The 26,049-nt window shown below is 37.6% G+C and overlaps 1 pseudogene; it reads left to right on the forward strand.

Moving 5' to 3' along the window:
* Positions 1-6,332: 6,332 nt before the first annotated feature.
* LOC113270024 (FACT complex subunit SSRP1-like) lies at positions 6,333-11,079 on the forward strand (annotated as a pseudogene).
* The last annotated feature ends 14,970 nt before the right edge of the window (positions 11,080-26,049 follow it).

Consider the following 26,049-nt stretch of genomic DNA (forward strand, 5'->3'; position numbering starts at 1 on the left):
ATCTCCTCACATCCCTGTGTTAAATTCACCTTCTCTTCCCCTGAAAATAATGCTAAAGCAAGACAGGGGTAAAAATCAGAGCCCAGGGGAAATAGAAGGATTAAGTAAATTTGATTTTAAACTGAGAAACAATTTTCATTCTAAATAACTTGCCTACATGGTACCTTCAGTTAAACAAAATAATATGATTTTTATTAAGCATCACAGAAGCAGAGAGCCTGGGTGAAGTTGCATCTAGCTGGGGATCTGCTCAGCATCAGATATCTGATTAGAAACACTATAACAAAGGTCGAGAATATATCCAGAATATGAAAATTGATTAAATCACAGAGTGACAATTCTCTTCAATTAGATCTTCCCTATTCCATCTTCGGGGACTATGGCAAAATTATTTAAAGTATGGAAACCATGTAAATTTTATAAAATCATCAAGGAAAGGAAAGTTGATTTTAGACCAGTAAAACAACACCGGGACTGGGATCAGGGGAAACTGAACTGACATGCACTATCTACCACCAGCAGTAGAATCTGGGAGTCATCAATTAATTTTGAATAAGAGCATCTCATTTTTATTCTTTTTTAACACATGTGGGTTAGAATTTCAATCATCAAACCATCATGGGTTGAAAATACCAAGCTGGCTGACCAAAGCTTTGTGTAGACCAGATTAGCATTCAATAACACGCTGACTAATCTCACTCGCCCTAAACATATTATTTTCAGATTTGACTTAAAGAGCCAAGTTACCACTTTATCTCCTTCTTTGTCCAAGCCAATCCCTTCCCTCCCTGCCTTTTACAGTGCCATCTTTTCTTCTTACTCAATATTATCAAACCAAACCACAAATCTAATTAAGCTGTCTTGATGCCAAAATCTCTGCTCCTGGAAAAATGCATCATGCAGCACATCTAGGTAAGTGAATTACAAAAGCATCCAGGCAGGTATCTGGTGAATGTCTCAGTTCATCCCTGCATAATAAACTATCTTCTCCTGCTCATTCATTTGTCAGTCACAGTAACTAAGGATTATTATTTGCTGAATGTACGTGACACCAGCAATTTGCAAAGTCTGTTGGCAAGAAAATCAGGTTAGAATGACAGAGTGAGAAATTAAGCAGAAGCCTGATGTAATTAGCTACAACAATCAGTGCTCTAATTTCTGATTTATTGTTTCCTGTTTTCCTGCTGCACTCCACTCTGTGTATATACTGTATGCGCTTCGTATGGGTCAAACAATTGCCTTATCAGTCCTGGCCAAGCGAGGGGTCAGAGTTAACAATATTTATTTAAACATGCAGGATGCTTCCCACTGCAATTAGGAAATAACTATTACTAATAGGTCCTTGGCACTACTTCCTCATTTATGCAGTTTTTTGGGGGGGAAAAAACAGAAACAGAAACAAGAAAGACTTGGGATTCATGTCTTAAATATGCACGGGAGTCAGTTTCGCTCTCCTTGTAAAAGAATTTTCCTCACTTTCAAAAAATCTGTGATTCTAAATGAGCCAAACAAATCATTATTGTTACAGATGAATGTTCATACAAATATGGAAAAAAGTATCCTTCCTGATAAGTAAGGCAGTTTTATTTTCAAATCTCTGTTAAAACGTTGTTATTGACCTCCCTTTTGTAAACTCCATGGCGAATTTCTTTCCTTTCTGTCATTTAACCACAAACATAAGATGGAATCAGTCATTCTTTTCATACTTAAGAAAGCATTCTTTAAAATAGCAAGTAGGATCTACTTGGAAGAGGAAAATCATGAGCATTTTTAAATTCAAAATAGAATTTTTAAAAAGAAACCTCTAGAGTAAAACAATAAACTCCTATAAGATAAAAATACCACTGGACTGAACTCAAAATAATGTTTGCATTTCTGAAAAGATGACTATACCTCAAGTCCGTGTAAATTCAAATGAAATTTTTATCACTGGCCATGTAAAGAACAACTTTATAGGTCATTTTGAAAAACAAATGAACTGGGTATGATGAAATAAGTATTTTTGTTTTTATTCCTTTTTAAAAAAATTTTTTTAAGTAAATAAATAAATACTTTTTAAATGTTAATTCCAGTAAGTTAACACACAGTTATTTTAGTTCCAGCTGTACGGTATAGTGATTCAACAATTCCATATGTTTTTGTTCTTTTAATTTCAAAATTTTACATATCCAGTGCTCCCACAGCACGATAAACTTACAATAAGATGAAGCAGAATCTTTACAAGGCCTTCAGGAAGCCCTCGGCTGACTGCAAAGCAATATGGGAATTAGAAGAACAATGAGTATCGGGAGACCTAGATTTTTATCTAGGCCATTTCTTTCATTAACTAGTGGTCAAGTCATCTGCCCTCTCTAGATTTCATTTTCCTTAGAGATGAAATGAGAAGTTTAGACTTGATCTATAAATCCTTTTTTTAAAGATGTATTTATTTATTTTAGAGAGAGAATCTCATGCAGACTCCCCACTGAGCACAGAGCCTGACAAAGGAGGGGTGGGGGACTCGATCTCATGACCCTGAGATCATGACCTGAGCCAAAATCAAGAATTGAGGCTTAACCGACTGAGCCACCCTGGCGCTCTGATCTTTAAATCCTTTTCATAACAAAAATTAGTATAAATTAAACACTTATGCTCTGTGTCAGGCATTATACTAAATATTTTAGAAGCTCTTTTTTTTTTTTGCTATTAGTACAACTAAATTAAAAACAAATCAAATTCAAATTAAATTAAAATCTAAAACATTATAATGGATAAAAGAGGGGCATGAGGAGAAAGATTGTCTATTATATTTGCCCATATATCTGCTCTTACATTATTCTGCCCTTCCTGATGCTCCATGATTCCTTCATTTGTCATTTCCTCTTCATTTGAAGAACTTCCTTTAGCTGTTCTTGAAGGGTAGGTCTACTAGTGACAAATTCTTTGTGTTTCCATTCATGAGAGAATGTCTGGATTTCCTTCATTTTTGAAGGATAGTTCCCTTGGGTATACAATTCACTGTTGACAATTCTTTCCTTACATGTTGACAGACATTCCATGTTTTTTAATTCTCTGAATGGTCTATGAAGTAGGAACTCATTATCTCTGCTTTACAGATGAGAAAACTGAGACTGAAATTCAGTGACTTGCCTGAGGTTATTCAGCTAGAATGAGACCCAGGGATCATTCCAAACCAGGTTAATTAGCGCTCAGGGGCTTAACCTTTGAGTTCTTTAGCCTTATGTCTTAAGCTCCTAACATAGTAAGATTCTAACCAAACATACATACGGATCCATGGAAATCAGCACTATACTATATCTTAAACCAAAACAGAAATCCACACAGTTCTGCTCAAATAAGATTGAATACCTTTATGTGTGAGCGTCCAATTGTACTTGTATCTAAGAACAGCTCCATGAAAATGCCAATAAGGAGCGTGAAATCAACCACTAAATAGTTGCTGAGCACCTACTATGTTCTTAATTCAGAATTCGATCCTATAGAAAGGTATAGACATCTAAAATGCATCCTTTTCCCCCAAGATATTATTGATTCTGTTGGAATTATAATCCATGTTATACATTTGTTTACAATAAAATTTGAGGTGCACACAAAAAGTGCCGAAGTATTTCAACTCTCAGAGCAAGAACAGTCAGAGAATATTCATGGATGAGGTAAATGAATATAATCTGAATTAATGGCAGTGGGAAAGAAGAGCTTTACTGGAAAAAAAATGGCAAAAAGATGTTGGGTAAGGGATTGAATAGAGACAGGAGTGTTTAAGAAAGTCTACAGTGTTCAGGGCTGAGTGGTGAGGACTAAGTAGACAGAGTCCCGTGGTATTTAGAGGAACACCTATGAGGATCTCCTGATCAAGGCTGACCTTCAAAGACATGTCTTGAAGGGGATGTCTGAGCTAACATTTGAGAGATAAGTGGGGGGTAACCAAGTGAGGAACCAAAGTAAGAGTATGCTGAGGCACAAGATAAGCATGCTTGAGGTGAGATATCCCACTGCATGCTGGGGGTTCTGAAAGAAGTTTGGAACAGGTAAAGTACGCAGTGCTGGAGTATGTGATGGAAAAATAACACTAGTTCAGTCTTAAAGAGTCTGTTATATCTTCATCTGAAGATAATAGGGAAAAACAAAGGGAACTCGGGTTGCTTCCAGTATTTTGGCTATTGTAAATAATGCTGTAATAAACATAGGGGTGCATAGATCTTTTCAAATCAGTGTTTTCGTTTTCTTTGGGCAAATGCCCAGTAGTGGAATTATTGGATCATATAGTATTCTATTTTTAAATTTTTGAGGAACTTTCATACTGTTTTCCATGCTGGCTGCACCGATTTGCATTCCTGCCAACAGTGCACAAGTGTTTCTTTTTCTCCATATCCTCATCAGAGAAACACAAATACCACATGATTTCACCCATATGTGGAATTGCAGAAACAAGACAAGTGAATAAACAAAAAAAGAAGACAAACAAACAAACAAACAAAAAATCCAGACTATTAAATACAGGGAACAAGCTGACAGTTGCCAAAGAAGAGGTGGGTGGGAGGATGAGTGAAAAACATAAAGGAGATTAAGAGTACACGTATCCTGATGAGCCCTGAGTATTGTATAGAATTGTGGAATTATCATATTGTATATCTGAAACTAATAAAACACTATATGTTAATTATATTTCAATAAAAAAAGAAAGAGAAAGAAGGAAAAATAATAGAGAACAATGAAAGAATAACATGATCGGACTTGAATCTGGGAAAGCCAGATATTCAGTGTAGATGATTGTATCATCTGCAAAGTTAATTTTATTTCTGACTTCCCAATCTGTATTCCTTTTATTTTCCTTTCTCGTTTTATTGCCTTAGTTAGAACTTCCAACATGATAGTTGAAAAGGAGTAGTAATAGGAGATATCCTTGCCTTGTTCTTGGTCTCAGTGGGAAAGTTTCAAGTTTCTCATCATTAAGTATGCTAACTGTAGAGGTCTTTTTGGTTTTTTTTGGGGGGGGGGTGTTTGTTGTAGCTATTCCTTATCAAGTTGCAGAAATTCTCATGTGTTCCTAACTTATTAAGATATTTATCAAGAATGGGTGTTGGATTTTGTCAAATGCTTTTTCTGCACCTATTGATATGATCATGTGATTTTTTTCTTTTTCAGCCTGTTAATGCAATGGATTACATTAATTGATTTTCGAATGTTGAATCAGCTTTGTATATCTGGGATAAATCTCACTTGGTTATGGTATGTAATTCTTTTTATACATTGTTGGATTTTATTTGCTAATATTTTATTGAGGATTTTTGCATCTACGCTCAAAAGGAAATTAATCTACAACTTTCTTTTTTCATAATGTCTTTGTCTGTTTTGGTAGTAGAGTAATGCTAGCATCACAAAATGAGTTAGGAAGTATTCTCTCTGCTTCTGTCCTCTGAAAGAGATCCTAAATAATTGGTATATTTTCTTCCTTAAATGTTAGGTGGAATTCAAAAGTGAATCCATCTGGGCCCCAGCTTTCTGTTTGGGGAGGTTATTTGCTATCGAGTCAAATTCTTTAATAAATACAGGCTTATTCAGTTTTTCCATTTTTTCTTGTGTGAATTTTGGCATTGTATGTCTTTCAAGGAATTGGCCCATTTCATCTAGATTATCAGTTTTATGGGCATAGAGTTAATTCATAGTATTCCTTGATTATCCATTTTTTAGAAATCACATAGAAAGCACAAGCACCAAAATCAAAATAAACAAGTGGGATCATATCAAACTAAAAAGCTTCTGCACAGCAAAAGGAACCATCAACAACAGAGTGAAAAGACAACCAATGGAATAGGAAAAACATATTTGCAAATCATATATCTGTTAAGGGGTTAATATCCAAAATATACAAAGAACTCATACAACTGTGTAGCAAAATTAATAACAACAGTAATAATCCAATTCAAAAAGGGTACAGGACCTAATAGATATTTTTCCAAAGAAGATATGTGAATAGCCAACAGGTATATGAAAAGATATTGAACAGCACTAGTCATTAGGGAAATGCAAATTAAAACCACAAGGAGATATCACCACCTGCCTGTTAGAATGGCCATCATCCAAAAGACAAGAGAGAACAAATGCTGGTGTGGTTGTGGAGAAAAGGAAACCCCTTTGCATTGTTGACGGGATTGTAAGTTGACACAGCCATGATGGAAAAACAGTATGGAGGATACTCAAAAAATTAAAAATAAAACTGCCATATGATCCAACAATTCTACTTCCAAGGATGCAAAGGAAACCAAAACATAAATTTGAAAAGATATCTGAACCCCAGTGTTCATAGCAGCATTATTTACAATACCCAAGACATGGTACTAAGGTAAGTGTCCATCAATGAGGGAACTTGGTAAAGAACGTGTGTGTGTGTGTGTGTGTGTGTGTGTGTGTGTAATGGGATATTATTCAGCCATGAGAAATGAGAAAATCCTACAATCTGCAACAACATGGATTGGCTTTAAGAGCATTATGCTAAATGAAATAGGTCAGGGAAAGATAAATACTGTGTGATCTCACTTACATGTGAGAACAATCTAAAAACAAAATAAAACAATTCAAAAAACACCAAACTCATAAAAAAAAATAAAACAATTCAAAAAACACCAAACTCATAAAAAAAAAAAAAAATGACATCAGATTTGTGGTTCCCAGAAGCAGGGAGTGGAGGGTGGAGGATCTGGAGGAATGTAATCGAAATATACAAACTTCCAGTGATGAGACAAATAAGTACTGGGGATGTAATATACAACATGATGACTAATACAGCAGGATGACATATAGGAGAGCTGTTAATGCGGTAGATTCTAAGGGTTCTCATCACAGGAGAATTTCTTTTGTTTTTATTGCATCTATATGAAATGATGGTTGTTAACTAAACTTCTTGCGTTAATCATTTCACAATATATATAAATCAAACCATCATGCTGTACACCTCAAACATATACAGTGATGTTTGTCAAATTGTTTCTCAATTAAACTGTTAAAAATGCAGTCACTATTATTATTTTGAACAAACTGTTATCTGTTATATCAATTAAGAATAAGAAAATTAAAAGTTTTAAACTTTATCTTCACTATTTCTTCTTCAGTGCTCTTCCCTTCTTTATGTAGATCTGAGTTTCTGACCTATATTATTTCCCTTCTCTGTAAAGAACTTCTTTTAACATTTCTTGCAAGGCAACTCTACTGGCAGCAAATTCCCTCAATTTTTGTTTGTGTGAGAACGGCTTTAGTTCTCGCTCCCTTTTGAAGAATAATTTTTCAGGGTACAAAATTCTAGTTGGTGTTTTTTTTCTCTTGACACTAAGTATTCCACCCCACTCTCTTCTCACCTGAACGGTTTTTAAGAAGTCAGATGTAATTCTCATTTTGTTCTATAGGTAGGGTGTGTCTTTGCACTCTTCCAGGATTTTTTTCTTTATCTTTGATTTTCTATAGTTTAAAAAGTTATATGCCTGGTGTAGGGTTTTTTGTTTTTTGTGGTTTTTTTGACATTTATCCTGTGTGATGTTCTTTGAACTTTTCTGGACCTATGGTTTGCTGTCTGGCATTAACTTGGGGAAATTCTCAGTCACTACTGTTTTAAATATTTATTTGTTCCTTTCTGTTTTTCTTCTCCTTGCGGAATCCCCATTATACATATGTCACACCTTTTATAGTTGTCCCTCAGTCTTTAATATTCTGTTCTCTTCCTTCCAGTCTTTGTCTCATTACTTTTCAGTTTGGGGGTTTTCTATGGACATATCCTCAAGCTGAGAGATTCTTTCCTCAGGCCTTTCCAGTCTACTATTAAGCCTTTTAAAAGTATTCTTCATTTCTGTTACAGTAGGTTTTTTTGGGTTTTTGTTTTTGTTTTTGGTCTTTATCTCTAGCATTTCTCCTTGGGTCTTTTTAGGATTTCCATCTCTCTAATTACAATTGCCATTTGTCCTTGTATGCTGTCTACTTCATCCCTTAGAGCCCTCAGCATAAGAATCATCATTGTTTTAAATTCCTGGTATGATAAATCCAATATCTCTGCCATGTCTGGTTCTGACACTTGCTCCATCTTTTCAAATTGTGGTGGGGGGGTTCCTTTTGGTATGTCATGTAATTTTTCTTAATAGTCACACATGATGTACTTGGTAAAAGGAACTGCTACAAATAGGTCTTTAGGAATGTGGTGATGAGATGTGGGGAAGAGAAAGTGTTCTATAGTCTAATGATTAGGTTCCAATCTTTTAATAAACCAATACCTCCGGACTATGAAGTTCACGATGTTTCTTAGTTTTTTCCTCCCTCCTCGGTGGTAAAGGACAGCTAGAGTGGGTTGGAGTTGGTTATTTCCCTTCCTCCGCATGAAAGGCTAGAGTGACTGGAGTTGGTTTTCCCTTCCTTTAAGGCAGTTAGGCTCCTATAATACGTGGTTCACATGACAATTTCCACACATGAGGTCTCTGCTCCAGTAAGCTGAGACTGTCTATAGGCACCTGTCTCTCCAATCTTGAGGGTCTTGGTGTGCCTTATGTTCTCATTTCTCCTTTGGATCCTAGAAGAGTTGTTGATTTTTCTGTCTGTTCACCATTTTACTTGTTATTAGGATTAAGTGGCAACTTCCAAGCTCTTTATGTGTGAAACCAGAAACAGGAAGCCCCTAGTTTTTTTTATGTGAGTGATAGGGTAAACATGGTGTCATTTATAGAAACAATATTTATCATTAGTGAGGTATTGTTGATGTTTATACAGACACAGCTGTGACATAAACCTATACATGGCCCATACCAAGCTGTACTATGAAAGGCATACATTCCTTAATTCTTTCATTTATTCCACAAATATTTACTAAGTGCAAAATGGTCTCTATGCTGTATTGAGAAAACAGTGGGAAACACGTAAGACAAATCTTCATTCTTATGGCAGGAACTCTGGAGTTCAAGGTATCTATCAGGAGGTGAAAGGCCCCATGAATGATAATTGGCTGAGGTTGAGCCACCTGGGTGCAATCTTTAAGAACAGCAAGACAGGCATAATGGACAGCATCCAGGCTGGAGTGCTAATGGAAGTCACCTCGTGCAGTGTAGTTCTGGATCATAGACTTAAATTTCTCACAAAGAACAGCCACGTCTACAAGTATGATGGCTTGTAAGAATCCAGATTTAAGAAACTCTGATTCCTTCACGACCTACTATTGCCTTGAGTTAATAGAGAAGGTCCTATGTATGAAGAGCTAAAACCGAGGGACAGTGAAGTTTGGTGGACTGCTGTTTTCCTTTGACATTGGTAACCAGCTGCTTTTTGAAATACCCTTCAGCAACATGTCCCAGGACACCACAGGCAAGAATGAGGAGACACCAGAATTCCACCAGAATGTTGATGCCAGTCTCTCTCATGGAGGTGCACTTCTATGTGTCTCCCACCCTAGAGGATGATGTGGACCTGGTTGAGGCCTTTGCCGAGTACATGCTAAGATGTCCAAAATCCTGGAGGCCTGGAGATGCACTTTCCAGAAGCTGCAATATCTGACTTCTTGGGGTTGTGAGAACATTTGGATCCACCCCAACTTTCTGCAGCTGCACAGCAAGACCTTTGACTGTAAGATCCCCTTTACCAAGATACTTAATCTCTTTTTGCTACCCAACAAGGATCAACACCAGATATTCATTGTGATCAGCCTGGATCTGCCCATCAGGCAAGACCAAACCTATTGCCACTTCCTGATCTTCCTTTTCTCCAAGAACAAGGACATTTTCTTTTCTTTTCTTAAGATTAATTTATTTATTTTTAGAGAGAAAAAGAGCACGAGACAGAGCAAGTGCAGGGTGGGGCAGAGAGAGAGAGAGGGAGAGAGAGAGAGAAGATCCTCAGACTCCCCACTGAGTGCAGAGCCTGATGTGGGGCTTGATCTCACAACCCTGAGATCATGACCTGAGCTGAATGGAAGAGACCAACGCTTAACAGACTCAGTCACCTAGGCACCCCAAGGACATTTTCTTGACTCCCATGATGAATGAGAAAGAGATGGAGAAGCACTTTGATGGACAGATCACCAAGAATGTGTCAAGATCCCTCAAAGAGATGGTTAATTGGGTTATGAAAACACTAATGAACAACTTCCAAAGGCACTCAGGGGCCTGGTGCATCACCTGTTCCTATAAGGCAGGATCAAAACACTGCTGGAGCAATGTTTTATCTAGGCTTACAAGCCACCTATGCACATCTGCTCTGACGAGATCTCCTTTGTCTGTTCTGCCTGTGGCCTCGCCTCTTGCTCCTTTGACTTTGATACTAAGACCAAGCAGGGCACTCAGTACACCATCAGAAGCATCAAAAGGCAAGTGTATGGGAAATTGATTTTGTTAATACAAAAGGTTCAACATCAAAAATGAAATATTGAAAGAGAAGATAAATCAGAACTACAATAAATAGGTCCCTTACTGTGACAAAGATGAGCATAATGCCCCCTGGAACTGATAAAGGATGCCTACTCAGAGAATGCCATCAACAACAGAGATGACTCAGGAGAAGGAACCAGTAAGACAGTCAACTCAGGTGAAGAGGAGGAAGAAATGGCAGAGACGTTTGACAGCAATGCCTTGGCCGGTTCCTTCAGTAATGAGGATGACAGTGACTGGAATGAAAAGAAGAGGAAACACCTCAAAAAGACCAAGGTTCGTAAGTTGCAAGAAGCCTGTGGAGATAGCGAAGAGCAAAGAGCTCTATGACCCAAGGGGCATATTTATGCACAGATGCTCCGGCTCAGTGCTGGCTGAGGAAAGACCATGTCAGAGCACCGTAACATCGGTATTACAGATCTTTCCAAGAAGGTAAACAAGACCTGGAAGGGAACGTCCAAGGAGAAGAAAGAGGAATGACATTGCAAGGTTGAGGATACTAGGAAGGAATATGAAAATGCCATGAAAGAATATAAAAGAGTCCACAGTGAGTCTTCTAAGAGAGACAAGTCAAAGAAAAAGAAAAGTAAAGATGGGAAAGAAATCAATACTTTCCAGGGGCTCATTTTCCAAGTCATTCTCAAGGCAGCTAAATGAGGGCCTCAAGGAAATAGTCCATGTCCTGTGATGACAACCTTTTAGGAAAGAACAAGAGAAAAAGAAGAAGGAGGAGGAGGAGAGGAGAAGGCAGGAGAAGGACTCTAAAGAAGAAAAACTAGCCAGTACTTCCCCAGCTCGGAGGACTGCGTAACAGGATCCTGTAAGCAGAGAGAGGAAAATGTTCCCTCCTTGCTCTTGTCCCGTCGCACCTTAGTCTCCCCATCCATGTTTTGGTACCAGCTTCTCCTCATGTGAAATGTCATCCTTGGGGTATGTGCCATCCAAACAAGTTCTGATGATATGCCCTTCACCGGGCAGCAAGAGAGGTGTCCTACCTGCTGCTTCACGTGGATGACTCTTTATAACTTGGGGAGAGATTGGGTGGGAGGCAGGTCAATGCAGGGTCAAAATTCTCCTAATTTCCCAGCATTAAGAATATGTTCAATTTGCTGCAGCAGGAGTCATGTGAGGTCAGGGCTGTAACTTCTAACCAGGGCCTATTTCTACTTTTATTTTGTATTTCTGGTCTGTAAAAATCAACATTTAATAAAAGGAAATGACCTTTGGGGGAAGGAGAAGGAAGCAGTGAAAAATTATGCCAAATACTACTGGTTGGTAGAGAAAGGCAGATAATGACAAATGAAGATTAATTAATGATGACCTTGACAAAAGCAGATTCGTGAGCTTTGAGGCCACACATCTAGGGATTTAATATCAGGCTCCACCACTTAAGAGCTTATGACTTTGGGGAAGAAACTGAGCCTTACCATTTTCTTCTTGGCAATCTTGTTATAGTGCTACAGTCAGATTGGTCTGGTGACTAACAAAATAACATATGGGAAAGCTCTCATGACTCAAAAAATAAAGTCTTTCTTTTTATTCCTCTTTTCCCAAGTCAAAAATTGAAAATATTGCTAATTAACTAGTTTTGTTAAGCCAAATAAGGTCCATGCATTGGAATTTAGAGAATAGATGCTTACATTTCTGAAGCTACTCTTCCACTCACAAATTTAAGACAGCAAAGTTTAAATTTTGTAATGGGAATAGTCATGAATTACTAAATGGGCACGTAATAGCTAATAATTCTGATAAATGCTTTAAATTTCTAACACAAAGAAAATAAGTAAAACATGTTTCTTACACGAAGAACTAATTTTTTTTTCTGAAATAAAAGCAAAATGAAAGAAGGGATCGTGACAATAGAAGTATTAATAAAATTAAAGGCATATTAACTTAAATTAAAATGGTAATGATGTCCCAGTAGGAATGAATAAATTCTTTTCAGACTGAAGAAACAATTTCATGCAGGATTTGCGGCAAAAGAAATGCTATCCATGTAATGGAATCTATCATTTTGCAATTAATTTAACATTTTGTCTGGGTTAAGGCTTAATTACTGCACAAATATTCTTAAGGCAACATGAATTTCTGTCAAGACATTGAAACAGTGAAAACATTTCAGGAATGTTTGGAAAATACCTGGGAATCTCTGTAATACTTTCCTAATTGTAAGAATGAAATTGAAAGCAGTGCATTTCTCTGAAATTCTTTAATTTTAATGTTGTCCGATATGTCGATCTTTTCCTGAACAATTAGTGTCTTTTGTGTCCTATTAAAACATTTAGTGGATTTTAAAGTTCATTTATTCATTCATTTATTCAACAACATTACTTCTGTGCCCCTCCGGGTCAAAAATAGGACACACAAATGAACATGATAAATCACAGTTCCTACAGAGTTCCTTGTACAATTATGGAAGGGTGAGAGGTGTGGAAAAGACACTTAACACAGTTAATAAGTATACATTAAGAACTAGTGTGATTTAAATGTTATAGCACAAACATATGAAATCCCAGGGGAGCAAAAAAAGTAGATTAATTCACACCGTTAGGGGACAGGCCTTATTTCAGAATTTAAAATCTATATATTTCCAATACATTTAAAGGCTGTGGAAACAGTATGTTCAGTCTTATTCCGGGATGGACCCAAGTCTGGCTTTATTAGCTATATAAATTACAGCTTATTAGCTATATAAATTCAAGGAATTATTAAACAATCTGATTTTCAGTTTACCATCAATAAAATAAGCATGATAATGCCTGCCTGATGGGATAATTAAAAGTTTAATGAGACTACTTATTAAGGGACTGACCTATAATAGTCTTTCAATAAATGCTAATTCCCTTCACCTCTACTTTATCCTAAATTATTAAGGCCATCTCAGTTTAGGTGAATTATCAATTGATATCAGAAAGCTGAATAAATGTCCATAGTCCCTCCAAAGTTTAAAATTGTAGTTTTTTTTTAAAGATTTTATTTATTTATTTGAGAGAGAGACAGCCAGCGAGAGAGGGAACACAGGCAGAGGGAGTGGGAGAGGAAGAAGCAGGCTCCCAGCAGAGGAGCCTGATGTGGGGCTTGATCCCAGAACGCCGGGATCACGCCCTGAGCCGAAGGCAGACGCTTAACGACTGAGCCACCCAGGCGCCCCTAAAATTGTAGTAGTTGAGAAAATGTTAGTGTATCAGAGAATTCTAGGGTTCCTCAGTAATTAAAAAATACTACTCTTAAAAAGCTGGGCTTAGAGCCAGTGAGATTAAGGATTAAATCTCAATCTTCCTTACAGTCTATAGATGTGGTCACCTGCTAAAGTTCTGGTCAATGGTGGGTGAACGGAAGGGTTGTGGGCAGCTCTCAGACCCCTCCTTACTACCTAGTATTCTTGCCAAATGCCCCACATGTGTACTTGATCCCATTCCCCTTGCCTTCATCCATTTTTTAAAAGAATCTTCTTGGGTGCCTGTGTGGCTCAGTCGGTTAAGTGCCTGCCTTCAGCTCAAATCATGATCCCAGAGTCCTGGGATCAAGTCGCTCATCAGGCTCCCTGTTCAGCGGGGAGCCTGCTTCTCCCTCTCCCTCTGTCCCTCTGCCCTGCTCCTGCTCTCTCAAATAAATACATAAAATCTTTAAAATAAAAGAATCTTCTCTTACCTCTCTTACCGTGCCAACTAGCATTTCATTTCTTTTCTCCCCTTTGCTGAAAAGTTTTTAGAAAACATGTCAAAACTCACCGTTCCCAATATTTTTCTCTTTTCTCAAAATGATTCTTCTCAACCACTCCACTGATTGCCAGGTTGCTCACTCAAGTTATCATTTCTTGGTCCTTATCTAGAGTAGTCAGGAGTATTTGACTCAGCTCATGCCTCCCTCGTCTTTGATGTTTTTTTCGTACTTGTTCTCTTGATTTTCTTTCTTCCTCATATAGAATTCCTTCTCAATCTCCTTTGTACTTTCCTCTTTTCCATGAAGCCTTAATGTTGGAGTTCTCCAGGACTCATATCTTAGTCCCTTTCTCCTCCCTTTACATTCTCTTGCTGATATCATCAAGCACCATGCATTTGTCTTTTTGTTTTGTTTTTTAGAAAGAGAAAACTCGGGGTGCCTGTGTGGTGCAGTCGTTGAGCGTCTGCCTTTGGCTTAGGGCGTGATCCCGGCGTTCTGGGATCGAGCCCCGCATCAGGCTCCTCCACGGGGAGCCTGCTTCTTCCTCTTCCACTCCCCCTGCTTGTGTTCCCTCTCTTACTGGCTGTCTCTCTGTCAAATAAATAAATAAAATCTTTAAAAAGAGAGAGAGAGAGAGAGAGAGAGAAAACCCTTGAGAGGGGTGGGGGGAAAGGGCAGAGGGAGAGGGAGAAAGAGAATGTCAAGCAGGCTCCACGCTCAGCATGAAGCCTGACTTGGGGCTTGATCTCAAGACCCTGAGATCATGACCTGAGCTGAAATAGAGTAGGATGCTTAACCGACTGAGCCATGCAGGCGCCCCAAGCACCATGCCTTAGAATACCATCCGTATATTCACATACCTCTTGTTTCTGATTTCAGAAAGTGTTCAATGGTTCACCATTTAGTGTAATATTTACTATCTATTTTTGGTAATTATCCCTGATGGGACTAATGAAGTTTCCATCTCATTTCTAGTTTTCTAATATCTCTTTTTATGAATGGATGTTGAATTGTGACAAACGCTTTTCTGCATCTGCCATTATGATCATATTTTTTCTTTATTCTGTCAATGTGCTAATAAATATTGCTTTATCAAAATTAAGCTAGCTTTATGAAACAAGTTGGAAAATATTCCCTCTCTGTTTTTATTTTTGTTAGAATTTGTTAATATTGGTATTATGTCTTTCTTAAATGCTTGGTGGTACTCACTACTCACAACTAGTCTTGGAAATTTTTTGTAAGGAAGCTTTTAATTATGGACTCAATTTCCATAACTTATATAGGACTCTTCATATTTTTTAATTCTTTGTTTTAGTTTTGATAGGTTATGGTCTTCTAGGAAGTAGTCCATTTCACCCAAATTTTAGAATTTATTGCAGTAGAAATGTTTGGCCTCTTATGGCCATTATAATGTTTATAGGATATGTGGTGATCATACCAACATTAGTAATTCTTTTCTTTTCCTTTAGCAATCTTTCCAGATGTTTATCCAGTTTATTTTCTTTTCAAAAAGAAATTATTTCATGGATTGCTGCTCTTTTGATTGTTTTCTGTCTTCAACTTTCTTTATGTTTAACTTGTTATTCTTTACACAACATCTTGAGACAGATACTTGAAATAATTTATTATTTGTGTTTTTTTCCAATATATAAATTGAGAGCTATAAATTTCTGTCTCATTTCCCCACAAGGTAATCCCGTATTATATCTTCATTACTATTCAATTTAAAATATTTTCTAGTTTCCATTAGTTTTTATTTTTGGACTCACATATTTTTTATAATTATATTGGGGATTATGTTAGAAATTTTCTAGTGAATCTCTATTTTTATGATCAATTTTGGTAAATGTTACGGTTACATTTGAAAAAATATATATTCTGCAGTTCTTGCATGACGTATTCTATATATTTAATTAGATCCAGTAAGTTCAGTGTTTTTATATTCTTACTGATTTTTTTCCTGCTTCTTTTATCAATGACTGAGAGATGTGTGTTAAAATTTCCTCAAATGGTTGTGGATATTCTGTTGACCTTTTAGTTATGTCAACTTTTTCTTTGTGTGTTGTCAAGCTGTGTATTAAGTACATACAAATTTAAAATCCTTTTTTTTCCTTAAGATTTTATTTATTTATTTGACAGAGATAGAGACAGCCAGCGAGAGAGGGAACACAAGCAGGGGGAGTGGGAGAGGAAGAAGCAGGCTCCCAGGGGAGGAGCCTGATGTGGGGCTCGATCCCAGAACGCTGGGATCACGCCCTGAGCCGAAAGCAGATGCTTAGCGACTGAGCCACCCAGGCGCCCCCAAATTTAAAATTCTTAAAGTACTTTGCTGGATTGAACTTTTATCATTACGCAATGTCCTTCTTTATCTCTAGTTATGTTTCTTGCCTGAAACCAAGGTTGGTATCAGTTTAGAAGCACCAGCTGTCTTCTGGTTAGTTTGCACTGTGTGTGATTCTTCCTCCTTTTGCTTTCAATCCTTTGTCATTTTTATACTCAAGGTATATCTCCTGTCAGTAGCACATAGGTGGCTTTTTAAAAGAATTTGATCTATTTGTCTTTATTATGTTATATTTCATATAAGTCTGGATGTATTGATATTTCAATCAACTATCTTACCATTTGCTTTCTTTTACTCCCTTTTATTCCATCTCCTCCTCTCTTTCTTCCTAGACGATTAATCAAATGTTTTAGATCCTCTTAGGTCTCATTTTGTTTCTTCTTAATGATAAGTTACTCATTTTAGTGTTTAGTTTGGAGTTATAACATGCCTTTTTGACTTCTTAATATCTGATATAAATTAGTAACTTCACCACCTTCCAGATATTACAAACACATCAGAATAGTATAATTCCAATTACCCATCTTTCTCATGTAATTATTAATATATATTTTAATTTTACATAGATCTCAAATCCAAAAGACAATTTCTGCAATTTTCATTTAGAGATAGTAAGGTATTTACCCTTTATTGTGCTTCTTTCCCCCTTCATGCAGCTACATGCTTCCATCAACATCATTTCACTTCTGCTTGAAAAAATCCTCTCATGGGGCGCCTGGGTAGCGCAGTCGTTAAGCGTCTGCCTTCGGCTCAGGGCATGATTCCGGCATTCTGGGATCGAGTCCCATATCGGGCTCCTCTGCTGGGAGCCTGCTTCTTCCTCTCCCACTTCCCTGCTGTGTTCTGTCTTTAAAAAAAAAAAAAAAAGAAAGAAAAAATCCTCTCAAATTATTGCTGCTTCAGTAGTTACCAGTACCTACAAACAATTATTTTCACATTTTGTTCAGATTTTCTAATTATTCTTGGTAAGTGTATTGGTCTGAAATTAGGTAGTCTGCTATTGCTGGAAGCAAAAAGTCTCCCTGGATATCTCCATATCAAACCTCTCTTCCAGATTCTCTCCCAGGTTCATATATTCAAATGCCTACTCGACATCTCCACATGGGTGTCTAACGACTCAAATCTTGGCCTTCCCCTGACACTCCCACCCCATCCCAACAAACCCTCACTTAATCTACTGTCTTACTTGATAATATTGTCAGCCTTTTATTTGGTCAACCTCAAGTCTTTGGAATAATTTTTCATTCTTCTTTTTTCCCTCAGACCTCATAGTCAATCTTTTGGAAATTATGTTGGCTCTATCTTCAAGATTTATCCAGAAACCAACTATATCCATCTGTACTGTTACAACTCTAATGTGAATCACTATTATATCTCACCCGGATTATCACAAAAATCTCCTAATAGGTCTCTCTGAGTCTACCCCTGACCCTCAACAATCTGGCCTCAAGAGTACAACTATAATGATCTTTTTGATAGTTAAATCAGATCATGTCATTTCTCAATTCATACCTTCCATTTAAATAATGAGAGATCTTACTACAATTTGCAAGGTCCTACTTGATTGTCGTCTCCTTGCCTATCTGACCTCATCTACCATTTTCACTGTACTCTACCCCACTGGTCTCTTTGCTGTCCCCAAAACATAGAAGGCATTCTCATATCAGAGTTCCCACTCTAGCCCTTTCTTCTTCCTACAGAGCTCTTCCCTTACATATCCCATTGGCTAACGTTCACCCTTTAGGTCATTTCTCAAATTCCACCTTTTCAATGAAATAAGGCCTACGATGACCAATGTATTTAAAACTGCAACTTGTCTAACTTCTGAGTGGCCCCCTTCATCCCCCTTATTCTGCTCTATAGCTTTTCTTTCTTTCCATTGAATTTTTTAATCTTTTAACATAATATATGATTTGCTTATTTTATAGTTTATCTTTATTTATCTTCAACTGCTTGCATAAATGTTCCAAAAAGAAAGGAGTCTGTGTGTTTTTCATTAACAGTTAGAACAATGTCTGGCATATAACAGGCTCTCTATACATATTGGTTGAATGATAAGTGAGTGAATGAATACATACCTTCCTCCGTCTACACATTCTCATTCAGAAGATAAGTGAGACACTTGCCTATCTTGAACCATGAGAATCTATACCATATCCTCGTGTGTTCATGTTTTGTGCCAGCTGCAACAAGTGACCACAAACTTGGTAATTAAAGCAAGACAAATGTATTCTCTCACAGTTCTGGATGTCAGAAGTCCAAACTCAGTATCACTGGGCCCAAGTCAGAGTGTCTGAAACCGTGCTCCTTCCAAAGGCTCTGGGGGGGAGGGGGGACTTGTTCCCTGAAATCAATTTTTAGGATGGAGTTCCTAGACTATGGCCACATTACTCTAATTTCTAAAACCAGAGTCTTCAAATCTCTCTCTGCTCTGTTTTTGCATTAGCTCCCCCTCTAACGCGTGTCAAACCCCCTCTGCCCTCACTTATAAGGACACAAGTGATGGCTTTTAGGACCCACGTGAGTCCTCCAACATGTCTCTCCATCTCAAAATCCTTTGCTTATTCACATCTGCAAGAGTCTTTTCCCAAATAAGATAACAAATAACTTTTCAGGGATTAGGATGTGATATTTTGGGAGCCATTATCAGCTTACTACACCTACAGATGGTAGTGTAGTGAGGATATTTTCCTTAGAACTTCATGGAGAAGAGTTGTCCTATTAGCCCAGAATCCTTACTTTGGGATATTAGGTTAAAGAGAAATAAACCTATTTTAAGCCACTGTGATTTGGGGCTTTGTTAAGTTCAACCGAATCGAATCCTACCTGATAAAAGCTGGTGAATCATTGTTAATATTTTTTAATTGAAATATTACATTTACCTAAGGTGAAGTAACACAGACTAACCCCAAGGTCATGTTTCTTTACTTTAGATTGGAATTGTATTGACTCTGGGCAACATTGCCTATTTCACATTGATCAGAAACTCTGATATGAAATTTAAGAAAACATTACAACTTGATAATGAAGTACGGCATAATTTTTAAAAACCTTGAAATGCTTAGAGCATATAAAAAGTAATATAAAGAAGTCTTATTTTAGAACTCTTTAGAACTACTGCTCCATATGAAAGCACATTAAACAGCTGAAGAGTTATCTTCCTTACCCTAGACACTTTCTCAAGAAGCCTAATAAGGAGCAAATGACAACAGTCTAGACTGAGTCACGAAGACATCAGTGTTCAAAGAAAAGTATGTTCTAAACAAATACCGTATTTGGTAAGTGCCAATAAATGGTAACAGAAAACCTGAGTTTTTAAAATAAAAAACTGCCTCTTTAGCCTAATTGTAAAAGCTGATTTTTATTTTGACATGTTTGTCAAATAATGCATTAAGAAAATATTGGGCAATTCTAATTCTGCAAAAATAATCCCCAACAATCTTTCACCAGATATCCTCCAGGGAAAGGTATTATTGAGGAGTATAGGCCAAAAATGCTTTAAGAGATTAGCCCTGTGAAAGACAGTTCAGAAGGCTGTGGAATTCTAGTGGACATCTGTGTTTGGTCATATTTGGTCATTGCCCACATGTCTCATTAGTAACGCTGTCGGGGAAAACATCTCAGGCCAAAATCAAGTTCATTACCTGACAGAGTTATGTACCAAATGTTATCATCTTATAATTAAACTACATTGGTTCCCAACTGCTGCCCAAATACTCATATAAACCATACATTTCATTAAGATACCCCAAATTTTATGTTGTGGATTTTTCTATAAATTATCATCAGTTGGCTTATTCAGTAATGAATGAATGAATTACTTAATTCCGTAATTAACCACTATCCACTCAGCTGCCCAAATCCATTTTTCCAGTTTTCCTTTCCACATCCAGTGAGAGAGTAATTCCCACTTATTTAAGATCTTCATTCCTGTATTACCCCATTACAACCACTCAGATCAACTCTAGAACTATTATTTCCCATCCAGCTTGCATTAAGCTCCTAAATGACCTCCACACATCTATCAAGTCCTTTCTAGCACATTCTCCCCCAGAGGGACCTCTGAAAAGTTAAATACATGCTTCTGGTGAAGACCATTGGGTGACCCACCAGATTCACTAAGATAAAACAGTGGAGCCATTAAGAACTTGGGCCCTGGATCCAAAAAACATGGATTCCAATCCTTGCTCTACCACTACCTAGCTCTGTGATTCTAGGAAGTACTTCATGTCTCTGGTTCTCAAGTTCACACCCTGCAAAATAATGAATATAACAGTACTGTTGCATTAGCGTGTTTGTAGGGATTAAAAGAAATGATGCTTGTAAAGTCCTTAGTCCAATGGCTGGTACACACTAAACACTTCAAAAAAATAAGCTATGTCTCTAGTCTTGTGTTCTCTACAGTTATAAGAAAGTGCTGGTAATTCTCTGAAGGTATCATTTTGTCTGGTTTCTGTCTTTATACATGCTGCTTCCTTTTCCTGGAATCCAAAGTCCTTTCCCTACAACCTCAATACCGCTTTCCCTAATTGATTTCCACTTGTATCCTTGAAAATTAGTGAGATTGGGGGCACCTGCATGGGTCAGTGGGTTAAGCATGTGACTCTTGATTTTGGCTCAGGTCATGATCTCAGGGTCTTGAAATCGAGTCCCATGTGGGGCTCCGTGATAGGCAGGAGTCTGCTTGTCTCTCTGTTCCCGCCCCCCCAGTCACACTCTCTCTCTCAAATAAATAAATAAAATATTTAAAAAAAAATTAGTGAGATTTAATGTCCTTCTGGAAGCTTTTCCTCACCCACACTCACCCTGGTCTAGGCTGAGTCTATGTCCTCACAGAGTAGTTCATACTGTGCGACCTGATGTGCCATATCACAATTGCTTGTCTAGTTGTCTCTATCCCCGCATGGATTATAAGAACTACAGCTATTCCTCTCTGTATCCTAATTGGTTCATATGGGACCTGTATAATCAAGTCTTATGGATAGTGACCGACAGAAGATACCAAGTGAACAGAAGTGGCAGAAATAAGGGTTCTATAAAGTTGAATGAACCTGAGGGTAAAGGAGTCATCAAAAGGATCCCAATTGTCTGGTGGATGATCATATGCAAATATTTAAGACTGGATTTTTTTTTTCACAGAATAAATTCCAAACTAATCAGATCCAAATGTAGATCCAAGTAATAGAAAAAAAAACGTGGGTAAGCTCCTTTATAGCCTAAGAAGCAACAAAAGGGAAAGAATGATAATTTTGAACACACACACAGGTGTTGCATGATAAAAATAAAAACATAAACAAATTAAAAACCATAATATGTTTTCAAAAATCCTACTTATATCATAGACAAAGATTTATTATTCCTAAGATGTGTTTTAAAAATTGATAAGTAAATGGGGTGCCTGGATGGCTCTGTCAGTTAAGCGTCTGCCTTCAGCTCAGGTCATGATCCCAGGGTCCTGGGATTCAGCCCCGTGTCAGGTTCCCTGCTGAGCAGGGAGCCTGCTTCTCCCTCTCCCTCTGCCTACCACTCTGCCTACTTGTGCTCTCTCTTTCTCTCCCTCTGTCAAATAAATAAAATAAAATAATATAAAATAAAATAAAATAAATAATGGATGAGTAAGATGAAAGAATAGAGCATTTCTCCTATCTGAAGGATTTTCAGATGTAAGGATATGATGTTTAAGGCATTGATTTTTAAAAATTTAAAAAAATTTTCCCACAAACATTGGGGGATAAATAAGATTGACAAAATGGTAACTAGTGAAGCTAGATAATGGGTACATGGAGATTCATTCTACTGTTCTCCCTATTTTTTATGTGTAAAAATTTCCATAGTAAAAAAGCTTTTTGACGTGCTTGGAAGAAAGAAAATTTAAGCATTTGAAGGTTTAGGCTAATTGAGTTCCAGTGTTTGTTTATCAGTATTATAATTTCTAAGAAGAGTCCTTATCAATGTTTTATTCTTCACGTTGGTTTGAAATTACTGTATTCTAGGTCCTTTAAAAGGCTAGCAATTTTATCTAGGATGTTTTGTTTCATGAAGGGTTATCTGTGTTTGGGCAGATGTCTTCTGAATTAGACACTGAGCTTCCTAAATCTCAGCCTGTGTTAGATGTACCAGAACGGTTCTCGGCCATTTCACACATATCAGGCTGGCCTTCTGGCACTCACCTAAACCAAGACCTTCATAGACCCTGGCAGGCCAGGCCCACACCGTTGACTTTCTTAGAGCCAATGCTGTGTCCTAGATGGGGACTCAGTGATGGGTTTCAAAACTTTTGCTAGAATGGCAAAAAAATGTCTTCAAAGGCTTAGAGGTTTATTTAAAACCTCCAATAAAAAGAAAAGTGACTTACCAAAGAGAAATATAAAACAATTAACAAATGACCCTACATTTCTGTAGTTATATATAAATATATAATTAAATAAATATATCTTTATCTTTTCATCTCCTTTCTCCACAACTGTCATTGAAGCTTTCTGACCATTTCTCTGCGTCCTGTTGTTGCTCAGTAAAGTCTGCTCTGCACTTGCCTGCAAAATTAATTTCTAAGAACTTTGTCATTGTACTCGCTTTTTGAAAAACTTTTAATAGCTTATCAATGTCTGTGGATTAAAATTCACACTCAGAAATTCATGGCTTTCCACTCCAGGCAAACTTACCTTATCAACCTCTGGGCCTTTTCTCACCTGACTCTTCATTCAAGAAGCCTTGTGGCACATCTTAGAGTATTACATTCTTGTTTAGTTTTATGATTTTATTCTTTCTAGTTCCACCTTACACTAAACTTCTTAAACAGTACAAACCACATCTTTTTTTTTTAAGATTTATTAATTTTTTGGGGAGAGATAGAGAAAGCCGAGCAGAGGGGTGAGCAGAGGGAGAGAAAGAATCGCAAGCAGGCTCCTCCCTGAGAGTGGAGCCCCTGGCTGGGCCCCACCCCAGGACCCTGAGATCATGAACTGAACAGAAATCAAGGTCAGAAGCTCAACCAACTGAGCCACTCAGGCACCCCTAGAAACCACATCTTAAAGTTATTCTTCTCCCTAGAATTCTTTACACATTGTTATAACATGTAGTAAACAGATTTTTAAAAGGTTTGCTCATTCGATTCAGTTTAGCACTCTATTCAGGTGCCAAAGATAAGGAAACTAAAGAGAACCTGTTAGGTTTCTTCTCCTGGGTTTCTACACTCAGCCTCCCACAGGTCTGAGACTACAGATGGACTGTAATTCAAAGGAGCCCACAGGTTTGTGAGTGCATTGTAAAATCTCCGCACAGCCACTGAGCACATTGCATGACTCATTTTCAGAAAAGTTACATTTTCATATTTACGTAATTTCTTTGAGAAGTCTAAAAAGTTATTTTCATTGATTTTATAAATAAACAAGAGTAACAATTGTTTATCAGATGAGTCATAAGTTCCTGATGGGACACGACGTCTTGAAATTTACGGATGTGTGAAAGAAAATGTTTTCATGAACTTATAATCGCTTATTTCTCTTGTAACATCAGATGCGACCTTTGCTAGAAAGTTATAATCAATTTGGGAAGTTAAACTCTCACTCATTCTCCCTGCATTTTTCTTTTAAAATTTTGCGAAGTTTCTCATAATAATGATTATACCCTAAAAACTGAAATCACTTTAAAAGGTATACTTAGGATATGTATCTGAATCTATCAATCTATCTGTGTACCTATTCTTCCATCTACTCTCTCCGTTTCCCTACCCACCCACCTCTCACCTAGGCTCACCTTCAGAAAATATAACACTGGGAATAAAAGTGTTGTTCAATCTAAATCACAAAGCAAGATTAAGCGTGAGGATACTCTGATGCTTCTCATCTAATATCCACACTCAGCCAGACACACCACAATAAAAACTAAATTCTAGGGGCACCTGGGTAGGTCAGTGGATTAAGCATCCTTTCGGCTCAAGGTCATGATTTCAGGGTCATGAGATGGAGCCCCACCTTGGCTTCTTTCTCAGTGCAAAGTACAGAGTCTGCTTAAGATTCGCTCTCCCTCTGCCCTTCCCCTCACCCCCCACCATCACTTTCTCTCTCTCTCTCTCAAATAAATACATAAATCTTTTTTTAAAAAAAACCTAGGGGCACCTGGGTGGCGCAGTATTTAAGCGTCTGCCTTAGGCTCAGGGCGTGATCCCAGTGTTCTGGGATCGAGCCCCACATCAGGCTTCTGCGCTATGAGCCTGCTTCTTCCTCTCCCGCTCCCCCTGCTTGTGTTCCCTCTCTTGCTGGCTGTCTCTGTCAAATAAATAAATAAAATCTTAAAAAAAAAACAAACTAAATTCTTTATTATAAACAAACGAACCTGCTCTAAGCATGATCTGTTAATATCCCAAGGGGGTTATTTTCTTAAACATTAAACTATATCCTATTAATGGCTACATTTATGAAAAGAAATCAAAGTGAAAGACACCACTTTGCTTCTTTAAGTGTATCAGACTCCACATATTGTTGCCCCAATGGCCACTTGCTGATTTTTCCCAGGGCCATTCAAGAAGGCAGAGTCACTGCAAGACATTATCACTCGGTTGCTGCTAGCAAATGTGTGGTACAAACAGCATTTTAGTTTGACCCTTGATTTTATAATTTAATACCAATATTACTTACGTTATTAGTTTTACTGGTAAATCAGGAGCAAGTTGTTGGAGTCCAGCTGTGACCCCAGGGCAGGAACTTTTTGCCTGCTGTCACCTTCTGACAGTTTGGGCTGTTAATTACCTCAATCAACTAGCCCACAAGCACCCCTCTGTCTGCCAGCTGGCAGACTCGACTTCAGAAACTGGCAGCTTGGGAAGATTTAAAACCTGTAAAAAGGGCTGCTATGTAAACAGTTTATTGTATAATATTTGATGACCACAGTAGACCCGCATCAGTAATCAAAGGTAGGGTCTGCTCTTGTGCCTTCATAGGTTAGCAAAGAAGAAAGTTAAAAACAAAACAAAACAAACAAAACAAAAAAACAACCCAGCTCTCGTTTTTATCTTTTTTATCCAGCGGAATGAAACTAGGGATTGTGGCTCTGGAGGCATTATGTCAGTGCCGTGGAGGAAAGTCCGTCACTTAGCTCTACTGAAATAAGTGTAGAACCAAAGAAAAGGAAAAGCAAGCAAGCAGTAATGTTTATTTGGCAGAAATCACAGTAAGCTGGAAGGGCTTAAAGCTCTCTACCGGGTAAGGACGCTGTGTGCACACGCACCCGGAAACGCAATCAGTACCCACGACACGTGTGTAAATGCTGGACGTGCTGTAGGACGGACCGAGTCCGTCTGCTGCTCTATTCTGACCCAAACGCCCTTCCTTACATTCAAAGACATTTAAGATACGTTTTTCAGAACCATGCTCCGACTTCTGAGATTGGATCTTATATTTCACAATCTCCCTTCCAAATGCCATAGAAAAATGTTTAGCTATTAATTTGATTAGACTATCACATGATACGTCAAAATGCTAAATGAGCTTTAATTCTAAAGAGTCTATTCGAACATTAAAATTCAGAGACATCTGGCTTTTGTTGATTTGCTGGCTCGTTTCATAAGCCAAGTGGCTGAAGTTCAAATCATGATCAAAGTCTAAATTTTTTATTTGCTTTAAAGGAATAAGAAGAGGGGTACCTGGGCACCTCAGT

Source organism: Ursus arctos, unplaced genomic scaffold (genome assembly GCF_023065955.2).
Source record: "Ursus arctos isolate Adak ecotype North America unplaced genomic scaffold, UrsArc2.0 scaffold_11, whole genome shotgun sequence".
NCBI lineage: Eukaryota > Metazoa > Chordata > Mammalia > Carnivora > Ursidae > Ursus > Ursus arctos.